The 12,436-nt window shown below is 41.2% G+C and overlaps 1 long non-coding RNA gene across 1 annotated transcript in view; it reads right to left on the reverse strand.

Annotated features, from left to right (window-relative positions):
- LOC137637774 (uncharacterized) overlaps positions 1 to 12,436 on the reverse strand; it is a 431,965-nt gene that overhangs the window by 387,917 nt on the left and 31,612 nt on the right. The window lies entirely within an intron of this gene.

The following is a 12,436-nucleotide window of genomic DNA, read 5'->3' on the forward strand; positions in this document are numbered from 1 at the left end:
AACACGCAATCGTGGCTCTGATTATCTAAAAAAGTCATGTTTTCTCCACCCATAAATACAAAAAGAACACGCAATCGTGGCTCTGATTATCTAAAAACGTCAAGTTTTCTCCACCCATAAATACAAAAAGAACACGCAATCGTGGCTCTGATTATCTAAAAACGTCATGATTTCTCCACCCATAAATACAAAAAGAAAACGTAATCGTGGGTCTGATTATCTAAAAACGTTATGTTTTTTGCTCCCGTAAATACAAAAAGAAAACGTAATCGTGGCTCTGATTATCTAAAAACGTTATGTTTTTTTGCACCCGTAAATACAAAAAGAAGACATAATCGTGGCTCTGATTATCTAAAAATGTTTTGTTTTTTGCACCCATAAATACAAAAAGAATAGTAATCGTGGCTCTGATTATCTAAAGACGTTACGTTTTTTGCACCCGTAAATACAAAAAGAAGACATAATCGTGGCTCTGATTATCTAAAAATTTTTTGTTTTTTTCACCCATAAATACAAAAAGAATAGTAATCGTGGCTCTGATTATCTAAAGACGTTACGTTTTTTGCACCCATAAATACAAATCGTGGCTCTGATTATCTAAAAACGTTATGTTTTTTGCTCCCGTAAATACAAAAAGAAAACGTAATCGTGGCTCTGATTATCTAAAAACGTTATGTTTTTTGGGCACCCGTAAATACAAAAAGAAGACATAATCGTGGCTCTGATTATCTAAAAACCTTACGTTTTTTGGGCACCCGTAAATACAAAAAGAAGACATAATCGTGGCTCTGATTATCTAAAAACGTTACGTTTTTGCACGAGTAAACACAAAAAGAAGACATACTGTAATCGTGGCTCTGATTATCTAAAAACGTAGTTTTTTGGGCACCCATAAATACAAAAAGAAGACATAATCGTGGCTCTGATTATCTAAAAAAGGTATGTTTTTTGCACCCATAAATACAAAAAGAATACATAATCGTGGCTCTGATTATCTAAAAGCGTTATGTTTTTAGCACCCATAAATACAAAAAAAAACCACATAATCGTGGCTCTGATTATCTAAAAACGTTGTTTTCGGCACCCATAAATACAAAAAGAATACATAATCGTGGCTCTGATTTTCTAAAAACGTTATGTTTTTGGCACCCATAAATACAAAAAAAAAACATATAATCGTGGCTCTGATTATCTAAAAACGTTGTTTTCGGCACCCATAAATACAAAAAGAATATATATAATCGTGGCTCTGATTATCTAAAAACGTTATGTTTTTGGCACCCATAAATACAAAAAAAAACCACATAATCGTGGCTCTGATTATCTAAAAACGTTACGTTTTTGCACGAGTAAACACAAAAAGAAGACATACTGTAATCGTGGCTCTGATTATCTAAAAACGTAGTTTTTTGGGCACCCGTAAATACAAAAAGAAGACATAATCGTGGCTCTGATTATCTAAAAGCGTTATGTTTTTTGCACCCATAAATACAAAAAAAAACCACATAATCGTGGCTCTGATTATCTAAAAACGTTGTTTTCGGCACCCATAAATACAAAAAGAATGCATAATCGTGGCTCTGATTTTCTAAAAACGTTATGTTTTTGGCACCCATAAATACAAAAAAAAAAAACACATAATCGTGGCTCTGATTATCTTAAATTGTTGTTTTTTGCACCCATAAATACAAAAAAAACACATAATCATGGCTCTGATTATCTAAAAACGTTATGTTTTTTGCACCCATATATACAAAAAAAAACACATAATCGTGGCTCTGATTATCTAAAAACGTTGTTTTTTGCACCCATAAATACAAAAAAAACACATAATCGTGGCTCTGATTATCTAAAAACGTGACATCTTCTACACCCACAAATATACAACACAATTACACGTGGTTTTTTCTAAAAACTTGATGTCTTCTACATTCACAAATATACAAGAACACAAATAATTGTGGCCTTGATTATCTAAAAACTTGACGTCTTCTACGCCCACAAATGTACAAGAACACACATACGCGTCTCTCTGATTATCTGAAAACTTGACTTCTTCTACGCACACAAATGTACAAGAACACACATACGCGTCTCTCTGATTATCTGAAAACTTGACGTCTTCTACGCACACAAATGTACAAGAACACACATACGCGTCTCTCTGATTATCTGAAAATGAACACACATACGCGTCTCTCTGATTATCTGAAAACTTGACGTCTTCTACGCACACAAATATACAAGAACACACATACGCGTCTCTCTGATTATCTGAAAACTTGACGTCTTCTACGCACACAAATATACAAGAACACACATACGCGTCTCTCTGATTATCTGAAAACTTGACGTCTTCTACACCACAAATGTACAAGAACACACATACTCGTCTCTCTGATTATCTGAAAACTTGACGTCTTCTACACACATAGATATACAAGAACCCACATACTCGTCTCTATGATTATCTGAAAACTTGAAGTCTTCTACACACATAAATATACAAGAACCCACAAACTCGTCTCTCTGATTATCTGAAAACTTGACGTCTTCTACACACATAGATATACAAAAACCCACATACTCGTCTCTCTGATTATCTGAAAACTTGACGTCTTCTACACACATAGATATACAAGAACCCACATACTCGTCTCTCTGATTATCTGAAAACTTGACGTCTTCTACACACATAGATATACAAGAACCCACATACTCGTCTCTCTGATTATCCCAAAACTTGACGTCTTCTACACACAGAAATATACAAGAACCCACATACTCGTCTCTCTGATTATCCCAAAACTTGACGTCTTCTACACACAGAAATATACAAGAACCCACATACTCGTCTCTCTGATTATCTGAAAACATGACGTCTTCTACACATAAATATACAAGAACCCACATACTCGTCTCTCTGATTATCTGAAAACTTGACGTCTTCTACACACAGAAATATACAAGAACCCACATACTCGTCTCTCTGATTATTCCAAAACTTGACGTCTTCTACACACATGAATATACACGAACCCACATACTCGTCTCTCTGATTACCTGAAAACTTGACGTCTTCTGCACACATAAATATACAAAAACACACATACACGTCTCTCTGATTATCTGAAAACTTGACGTCTTCTACACACAGAAATATACAAGAACCCACATACTCGTCTCTCTGATTATTCCAAAACTTGACGTCTTCTACACACATAAATATACAAGAACCCACATACTCGTCTCTCTGATTATCTGAAAACTTGACTCTTATGCACACATAAATATACAAGAACCCACATACTCGTCTCTCTGATTATCTGAAAACTTGACTCTTATGCACACATAAATATACAAGAACCCACATACTCGTCTCTCTGATTATCTGAAAACTTGACGTCTTCTGCACATAAATATACAAGAACCCACATACGCGTCTCTCTGATTATCTGAAAACTTGACGTCTTCTACACACACAAATATACACGAACCCACATACGCGTCTCTCTGATTATCTGAAAACATGACGTCTTCTACACATAAATATACAAGAACACACATACTCGTCTCTCTGATTATCTGAAAACATGACGTCTTCTACACACACAAATATACAAGAACCCACATACACGTCTCTCTGATTATCTGAAAACTTGACGTCTTCTACACACATATATATACAAGAACCCACATACGCGTCTCTCTGATTATCTGAAAACTTGACGTCTTCTGCACACACAAATATACAAGAACCCACATACTCGTCTCTCTGATTATCTGAAAACTTGACGTCTTCTGCACACACAAATATACAAGAACCCACATACTCGTCTCTCTGATTATCTGAAAACTTGACGTCTTCTGCACACACAAATATACAAGAACCCACATACTCGTCTCTCTGATTATCTGAAAACTTGACGTCTTCTGCACACACAAATATACAAGAACCCACATACTCGTCTCTCTGATTATCTGAAAACTTGACGTCTTCTGCACACACAAATATACAAGAACCCACATACGCGTCTCTCTGATTATCTGAAAACTTGACGTCTTCTACACACACAAATATACACGAACCCACATACGCGTCTCTCTGATTATCTGAAAACTTGACGTCTTATGCACACACAAATATACACGAACCCACATACGCGTCTCTCTGATTATCTGAAAACTTGACGTCTTCTGCACACACAAATATACAAGAACCCACATACGCGTCTCTCTGATTATCTGAAAACTTGACGTCTTCTACACACACAAATATACACGAACCCACATACGCGTCTCTCTGATTATCTGAAAACTTGACGTCTTCTGCACACATAAATATACAAGAACCCACATACTCGTCTCTCTGATTATCTGAAAACTTGACGTCTTCTGCACACATAAATATACAAGAACCCACATACTCGTCTCTCTGATTATCTGAAAACTTGACGTCTTCTACACACATATATATACAAGAACCCACATACGCGTCTCTCTGATTATCTGAAAACTTGACGTCTTCTACACACACAAATATACACGAACCCACATACGCGTCTCTCTGATTATCTGAAAACTTGACGTCTTCTGCACACATAAATATACAAGAACCCACATACTCGTCTCTCTGATTATCTGAAAACTTGACGTCTTCTGCACACATAAATATACAAGAACACACATACACGTCTCTCTGATTATCTGAAAACTTGACGTCTTCTACATTAACAAATATACAAGAACAAACATACATGTCTCTCTGATTCTCTGAAAACTTGACATCTTCTACATTAACAAATATACAAGAACACACATACACGTCTCTCTGATTATCTGAAAACTTGACGTCTTCTACTCACATGAATATACAAGAACACACATACGCATCTCCATGATTATATGAAAACTTGACTCTTATGCACCCACACATAAACAAAAACACACATAATCTTGGCTCTTGATTATCTAAAAACTTGATATCTTCTACAGTCAAATAGACAAGAGCACATAATTCTGGCTTTAATTATCTAAAAACACGATTTTGTTTTGTTTTTTTGCACCCAAAAACTATACAGGAAGGAATATATAACAGTGGCTCGGATTCCTATACAACACATAAAAAAAACTAAAAACATTGCTTCCAGCTGTCAATTTTTAACATATGCCTAATCTCTTTTCTACCTTACTTGCATTAGAAGGAAAACTTTTAATAATGTTATATTTTTTCCTGAATACTGTTCAAAATTGCTCTAAATATTCAAGTTAAAGCTCACACACTCCATGAGAGAGAGAGAGAGAGAGAGAGAGAGAGAGAGAGAGAGAGAGAGAGAGAGAGAGAGAGAGAGAGAGAGAGAAATGTTATTTTCATTAGTAAAATAAATTTTTGAATATACTTACCCGATGATCATGTAGCTGTCAACTCTGTTGCCCGACAGAAATCTACGGTCGGGATACGCCAGCGATCGCTATACAGGTGGGGGTGTACACAACAGCGCCATCTGTGAGCAGGTACTCAAGTACTTCTTGTCAACAAGAACTCAATTTTCTCCTCGGTCCACTGGTTCTCTATGGGGAGGAAGGGCGGGTCCTTAAATTCATGATCATCGGGTAAGTATATTCAAAAATTTATTTTACTAATGAAAATAACATTTTTCAATATTAATCTTACCCGATGATCATGTAGCTGATTCACACCCAGGGTGGTGGGTGGAGACCAGCATACATGTTAACAAAGAAGCTAAGTATCCCGTATCTTATTTTAGCCGTTATTCAAAATAACAAACATAAAATAAATAAGTACCTGGTAAGGAAGTCGACTTGAACAATTACTCTGCCTTTTTAAGTACGTCTTCCTTACTGAGCCTAGCGATCCTCTTAGGATGCTGAGCGACTCCTAGGTGCTGAAGTATTAAGGGCTGCAACCCATACTAAAGGACCTCATCACAACCTCTAATCTAGGCGCTTCTCAAGAAAGAATTTGACCACCCGCCAAATCAACCAGGATGCGGAAGGCTTCTTAGCCTTCCGGACAACCCAGAAATATTTCAAGAGAAAGATTAAAAAGGTTCTGGAATTAGGGAATTGTAGTGGTGGAGCCCCCACCACTACTGCACTCGTTGCTACGAATGGTCCCAGAGTGTAGCAGTTCTCGTAAAGAGACTGGACATTCTTAAGATAAAAGACGCGAACACTGATTAGCTTTTCCAAAAGGTTGCGTCGAAAATATTTTGCAGAGATCTATTTTATTAAAAGGTCACGGAAGTTGTGATAGCTCTAACTTCGTGTGTCCTTACCTTCAGCCAAGCTTGGTCTTCCTCATTCAGGAGGGAATGAGCTTCTCGTATTAACAGTCTGAAAATAATAGGATAAAGAATTCTCCGACATAGGCAAAGATGAATTCTTAACTGAACACCATAAAGCTTCAGACGGGCCTCATAAAGGTTTTTTAAAAAAAAAAAAAAACTTAAGAGCTCTACAGGACATAATACTCTTTCTAGTTCCTTTCCAACCATATCGATAAGTTTGGAATAACGAACGATATTGGTCAAGGCCGAGAAGGCAGCTCGTGTTTGGCTAGAAAACCAAGATGTAGAACATGTAGCCGTTTCGGATGAAAATCCGATGTTTTTGCTGAAGGCATGAATCTCACTGACTCTTTTAGCTGGTAAAGCATATCAGGAAAAGAGTCTTAAAGGTGAGATCTTTCAGGGAGGCTGATTGAAGTGGTTCGAACCTGTCTAACATAAGGAATCTTAGAACCACGTCTAAATTCCAACCAGGTGTAACCAAACGACGCTCCTTCGTGGTCTCAAAAGACTTAAGGAGGTCCTGTAGATCTTTATTGTTAACAAGATCTAAGCCTCTGTGACGGAAGACTGATGCCAACCTGTTTCTGTAACCCTTGAAAGTGGGAGCTGAAAGAGATCGCTCTTTTCTCAGATATAAGAGGAAGTCAGCTATTTGAGTTACAGAGGTACTGGTCGAGGATACGGATACTGACTTGCACCAGTTTAGGAAGATTCCCCACTTCGATTGGTAGACTCTAAGGGTGGATGTTCTCCTTGCTCTAACAATCGCTCTGGTTGCCACCTTCGAAAAACCTCTAGTTCTCGAGAGTCTTTCGATACTCTGAAGGCAGTGAGACGAAGAGCGTGGAGGCCTTGGAGTACCTTCTACGCGTGGCAGACGTAGCAGGTCCACCCTTAGGGGAAGAGTTCTGGGAACGTCTACTAGCCATCGAAGTACCTCGGTAAGTTATTCTCTCGCGGGCCAGAGGGAAGCAACTAGTGTCAACTTTGTCCCAACGAGAGAGGGAACTTCTGCAGTACCTTGTTGACAAACTAGAACGGAGGGAATGCATAAAGATCTAGATGAGATTAATCTAGTAGAAAGGCATCTAAAAGAACCACTGCTGGGTCTGTTGAGAGCCTCTTGGACATCGAGGTTGCGAAGAGATCTATGGTTGGATGGCCCCAGGTGACCCAAAGTCTCTTGCATACATCTCTGTGGAGGGTCCAATATGTTGGAATTATTGTCCCTTCCTACTGAGACAAACTGCTAAGACATTCAAGTTGCCTTGGAAGAAATTTGTTACTAGTGAAAAGTCTAGACCTGTTGAACAGGAGAGGAGGTCACTAGCGAACTCGCACCATGTCAGAGAGTAGGTCCCTCCTTGCTAGGAGATGAACATCAAAGCAGGGAGTTGTCCGTGTTGACCTCCATGACTTCGTCTTGAAGGAGAGACCTGAAGCTTTTCCAGGTCAGACTTACTGCCAGAAGCTTCTTGCAGTTAAAATGCATTGACCTTTGACGCGAGTTCCATAATCCCGAGCATTCCCTACCGCCTAAGGTCGCACCCCAGCCTACGTCCGATGCGTCTGAGAAGAGAACGTGGTTGGGAGTCTGAACAGTCAGGGGAAGACCCTATAAAAGGTTGATAAAGTCCTTTCCTCAGGTTAGACCAGACTTATCTTCCGGAAACCGGGATCGAGACCGCTTCTAGCGTCTTGTCCTTTTCCAGTGAAGAGCTAGATGAAACCAAAGAGGACGGAGGTGTAGTCTTCCAAGTGACACCAAATGCACCACGGATGACAGTGTCCTAACCAGACTCATCTACAGCCTGACAGGGCTGTATTCCTTCTTCAGCATCTTCTGGATGGATAGCAGGGCTGGGGATTGATCTTCTTGTTCAGCCATGTCCTCATCAGAGGGTTCCTCATCCGAAACTGATGAGGAAACGGCAACGGAGTGGGCAACGTCTGACTCGCTGAATCCGGTCGCACTGGTGGATGCGTGACGGAGCCGGACACAAGATCATGGTACTGCTGCACAGTCTGTGAACTGTCAACCATGGGGAAGCGAGGAAGAACAGCGACAACCCGAAACTGTCTAGACTGTCTGGGTAGTACGGACAACCCCTTATCGGGTTGCTGAGGTTGCCGCACTGCGTCACAACAAGACAACTCTGCTGGTTGTTGAACGTCTTCCCAGTGACACACTGAACGTCCACAACCACCTCCGAGAGTAGCATAACATCAACGTGCGACTGTCAACCCACACTGGGTCGCACCGGTGGAGGAACCATCTCAACTGGCGGACGTGAGTAGGATACCTCAGCGTCCGTAAAAAAAAAATCCTCTATCAAGGACTAAGCTTGGACTGCATGTCTTGCAACCAAGCCCAAGGTCTATGGGAGCAGGTGTGGCAACAGACGGGGTTAGCGACTGAAGCGGAACCATTTACCCTCCCTGGAAGCATGTTATGCTTAAATAAAAGTCCATAGGAGGCTAAGCAGCTTAAGGCTCCTCTCCAAATGACAGAGTCCTCAAGGGAATTTCAGAAGGAGGGAGAACAGCACTTTCTCATCTACAGGAACCATATCCGAGAAAAGCTAAGTTCTCTCAGTGAGGGTTTCACTGGTGCAAAAGCAGCAGACCAGAAGGCAACGTTATGAAACTGCTTGACAGTCTATGAACTGTCAAAAACTGAACTGTCAACCACAACAGGAGCGTGAGGACATACAGCACTGGTGTATAAGTAGCAGACCAGAAGGCAACGTCATGTAACTGCATTTCAGTTTGTGAGTTGGCAACAACCAAAGTTGTGTGGGGAAGCCTCAACTCCTGCCTGACTAGTTTGCTCCTGGCGAGTGGCGGTAACCACAGTGTGTTGCGGAGGCTGACACACCGTGTCAAAACACGGCAGCTTGTGGTAGCTCCCGCACGGCAACGGAGTGCTCTGTGTGTGGGAGTCATCATACATCTGGCAGGGTTGACTGTGCATGGGTGGAGGAGCTCTCACAACAAGAGTGTGAGAGCAGGAAGCCATGCCGGGCGCACAACCGTGGGAGGTGTAGGCCCACGGGTGCATCGTCAACCTTCTCCGCAGACGGAGTGTGGGAGCTTGCAACAACAAAAGCAGAGTGCTGGTGCGTGGGAGGGGCTGCGGTGGGTTGAGGAGCATGCGGTATGGTATGCAGAGCATGCTGTAAGGTATGCAGAGCATGCTGTAAGATATGCAGAGCATGCTGTAAGGTATGCAGAGCATGCTGTAAGGAATGCAGAGCATGCTGTAAGGATGCAGAGCATGCTGTAAGGTATGCAGAGCATGCCGTAAGGTATGCAGAGCATGCTGCATGGGCTGCGGAGAATGCCGCATAGTGCTGGAACCCGGCAGCTCTACAGAACCTTCCCACTGCTGATGCGGTAGCTCACGCATGTTAGCAGATGGTGCAGCAAGAACATGCGTCTGGCAGGGTGGACTGCGCATCGGTGGTGGAGCTCTCACAGGTGGAGGGTGGGAGCAGGCAGCCGCAGTATCTGCTGAGCGCACAACCTCGGCGGGTTGTAGGTTAACAGGCTGCATTGTCAACCTTCCAGCATGATACTCCTGCATGAAGGAGCAAGCTGAGACTGTATAGTCTGCAGCATGGACCACTAGGGTCTATGAAAGACAACAACAAACGGAGCTACTGTCCGTTGTGACTGAGGGTCTAAAACAGCTGGTGCGGCAACAGACGGAGTTACTGCCTGTTGCGGTACCACCTAGCCTCTCTTAGGAGGTGTGCAGTTGTCGTACTGCAGCGAGTCCGAACTGACCCAGTGGCTACACCTAGGCCGTTGGACTTGCGCGGAAGGGACCGACTTGCACTTAAAAGCTGCAAGATTTGGTCCATGGTTTCTGCGAGAAACCTCTTCCGCAGACGAGGAATAAATGGGCTCTCTCGTCTTTGTGTGGGTGGGGTGATCACGTCGGCAACGTGTGTAGATACACCCGAAACCACGGAGGGAAACGTCTGTTCGTCGATCAAGGCCTGCGGAACCCATAAGTCCTTCGACATTACTTCTCCCCTGGGCTTGGGAGCTTGTAAGAGGTCCCAGACTAGGCGAACAACTGGCACGAACAGACGAACCCTCGAACGCAACACTGTAACACTTTGCGCTTATCACTTTATCACTTTTGATTTTCTGTTTGCACTTATTTCACTGAACTCGAAACTTTAAGTGGTTTGTACCTGAAACACGCAATCCTATCCTTCATTAAAAGGTAGTAATTGCGAAAACAGTATTACAATGTAACAGAAAAACATAATGAAAGATAAAGAATTCAGTGGCTGGAAAAGAGACTAAACACTAGATCAAATAAACTACGTTTAAAATCTCTCACCGCATAAAGCCTGGGAACAAGAATAAAACTCTAGAAACGTTTTACCTTCTTCCCCTCTATCGACTAGAGAGAAGAGCAAAAAAACGAGAACAACGTTACCCGCTTGAACGAAACGTTTATCCTCCTCTCTCTCCCTCCGTCTCTATCTCTCTCTCTCTCTCTCTCTCTTTCTTGACTTAGAACCTGAGAGATGAGCCCAATTATATATATCGTTAAAACATATTATTTGTTAAAGGAAAAAAACTGAAAGGTTTCCCAAATAAAAAGTTCCTTTATTAGAATTAAAACCATTTAAGCTAAGAAAGAATGAACGAAACGCTAGAATCGGTTTACTCTTACTGCAACGTGAAACCGTGAAAAACTCTCTCTCTATCGTAACGATAGAGCGCAAGTTGAACGTTCTGAACGTCAACAACTGCGGAGACTAAACAAAACGTTAGTTCAACTTTGAAAACAGTACGAGACTTATCAAAGAAATTCTTTCAAAAACATTAAAATTAAAATAGCATAAATTCTTAACAGGAAAAACGATATGACGAGCTCAATGTTAATTAACTTCGGTTCCAAGTAAGGACCGCCTACTATTAGGAAAGGTCGCATATAAACAAACATAAAAAAAATAATTTTTTTTAAGTTTATAATAAAAGGAAAGTTAATCGAAGAGGCCTATAAATGGCGGAGAGATATAAAATAAAAAGTGAAAGAGAGTCTATACTCTCTTCGACACCAACACTTCCGTCTAAGGGAAGGGTCGGCCATTTAAAAGTGAAAGAGAGTCCATACTCTCTTCGACACCATAATTAATTCAAATTAATTCCAAAAGCTTGCTAAGCTAAAGATAAAGCTTCCTGAATAGCGAAGGCTAAACTCTAGAGCAAATACATCACCAAATTGTGAACAATAACTCCAGAATCAACAGCGTATCCAAGTAGGTCTAGCCGGAGGCACGACAGAGGAAAAATTGAGTTCTTGTTGACAAGAAGTACTTGAGTACCTGCTCACAGATGGCGCTGTTGTGTACACCCCCACCTGTATAACGATCGCTGGCGTATCCCGACCGTAGATTTCTGTCGGGCAACAGAGTTGACAGCTACATGATCATCGGGTAAGATTAATATTGAAAATAATGATTTGAATTTGGAAAGTCCTTCTCCTAGAAGAGCTGCTTACCATAGCTAAAGTCTCTCTTCTACCCTTACCTTCCAAGAGGAAAGTAGTCACTGAATAATCATAGATCAACAGTTAACCCATTCAGCAAAGAAGAATTTGTTTGGTAATCTCAGTGTTGTCAGGTGTAAGAGGGCATTGGAGAATGTGGAGAGAGTAGGTCAGACTAGTCGGTGCATGTGTAGGCAAAAGAAATATGCACCGTAACCGGAGAGAGGGATCCAATGTAATGTTATCTGGTCAGTCAAAGGACCCAATAACTCTCTAGCTGGTTCCCTGGCTAACCTACTACCTAGGACCTGAAAAAAAAAAAAAAAACACACACACACACACACACACACACATTTGATGCAACTTATATTGATGAAATTGTACTGCTTGTACTGCAAGAGTTGATGAGAGGTACTTTCAGCTGTGAAAGATGAATTGGGCAGTGACCGTTTTTTTTTTTTTTTTATCTCTGGAGGTATTCCACTTAAATATTGCTAATAAATGGCAGAGACAAGGGACAGTGATAATGCCCTGGAGACTGAACACATAAACATATGATTAATGTCCATGACTCTCCACCCAAACTAAGATCAGAGAGGACCGGACA

Source organism: Palaemon carinicauda, chromosome 3 (genome assembly GCF_036898095.1).
Source record: "Palaemon carinicauda isolate YSFRI2023 chromosome 3, ASM3689809v2, whole genome shotgun sequence".
NCBI lineage: Eukaryota > Metazoa > Arthropoda > Malacostraca > Decapoda > Palaemonidae > Palaemon > Palaemon carinicauda.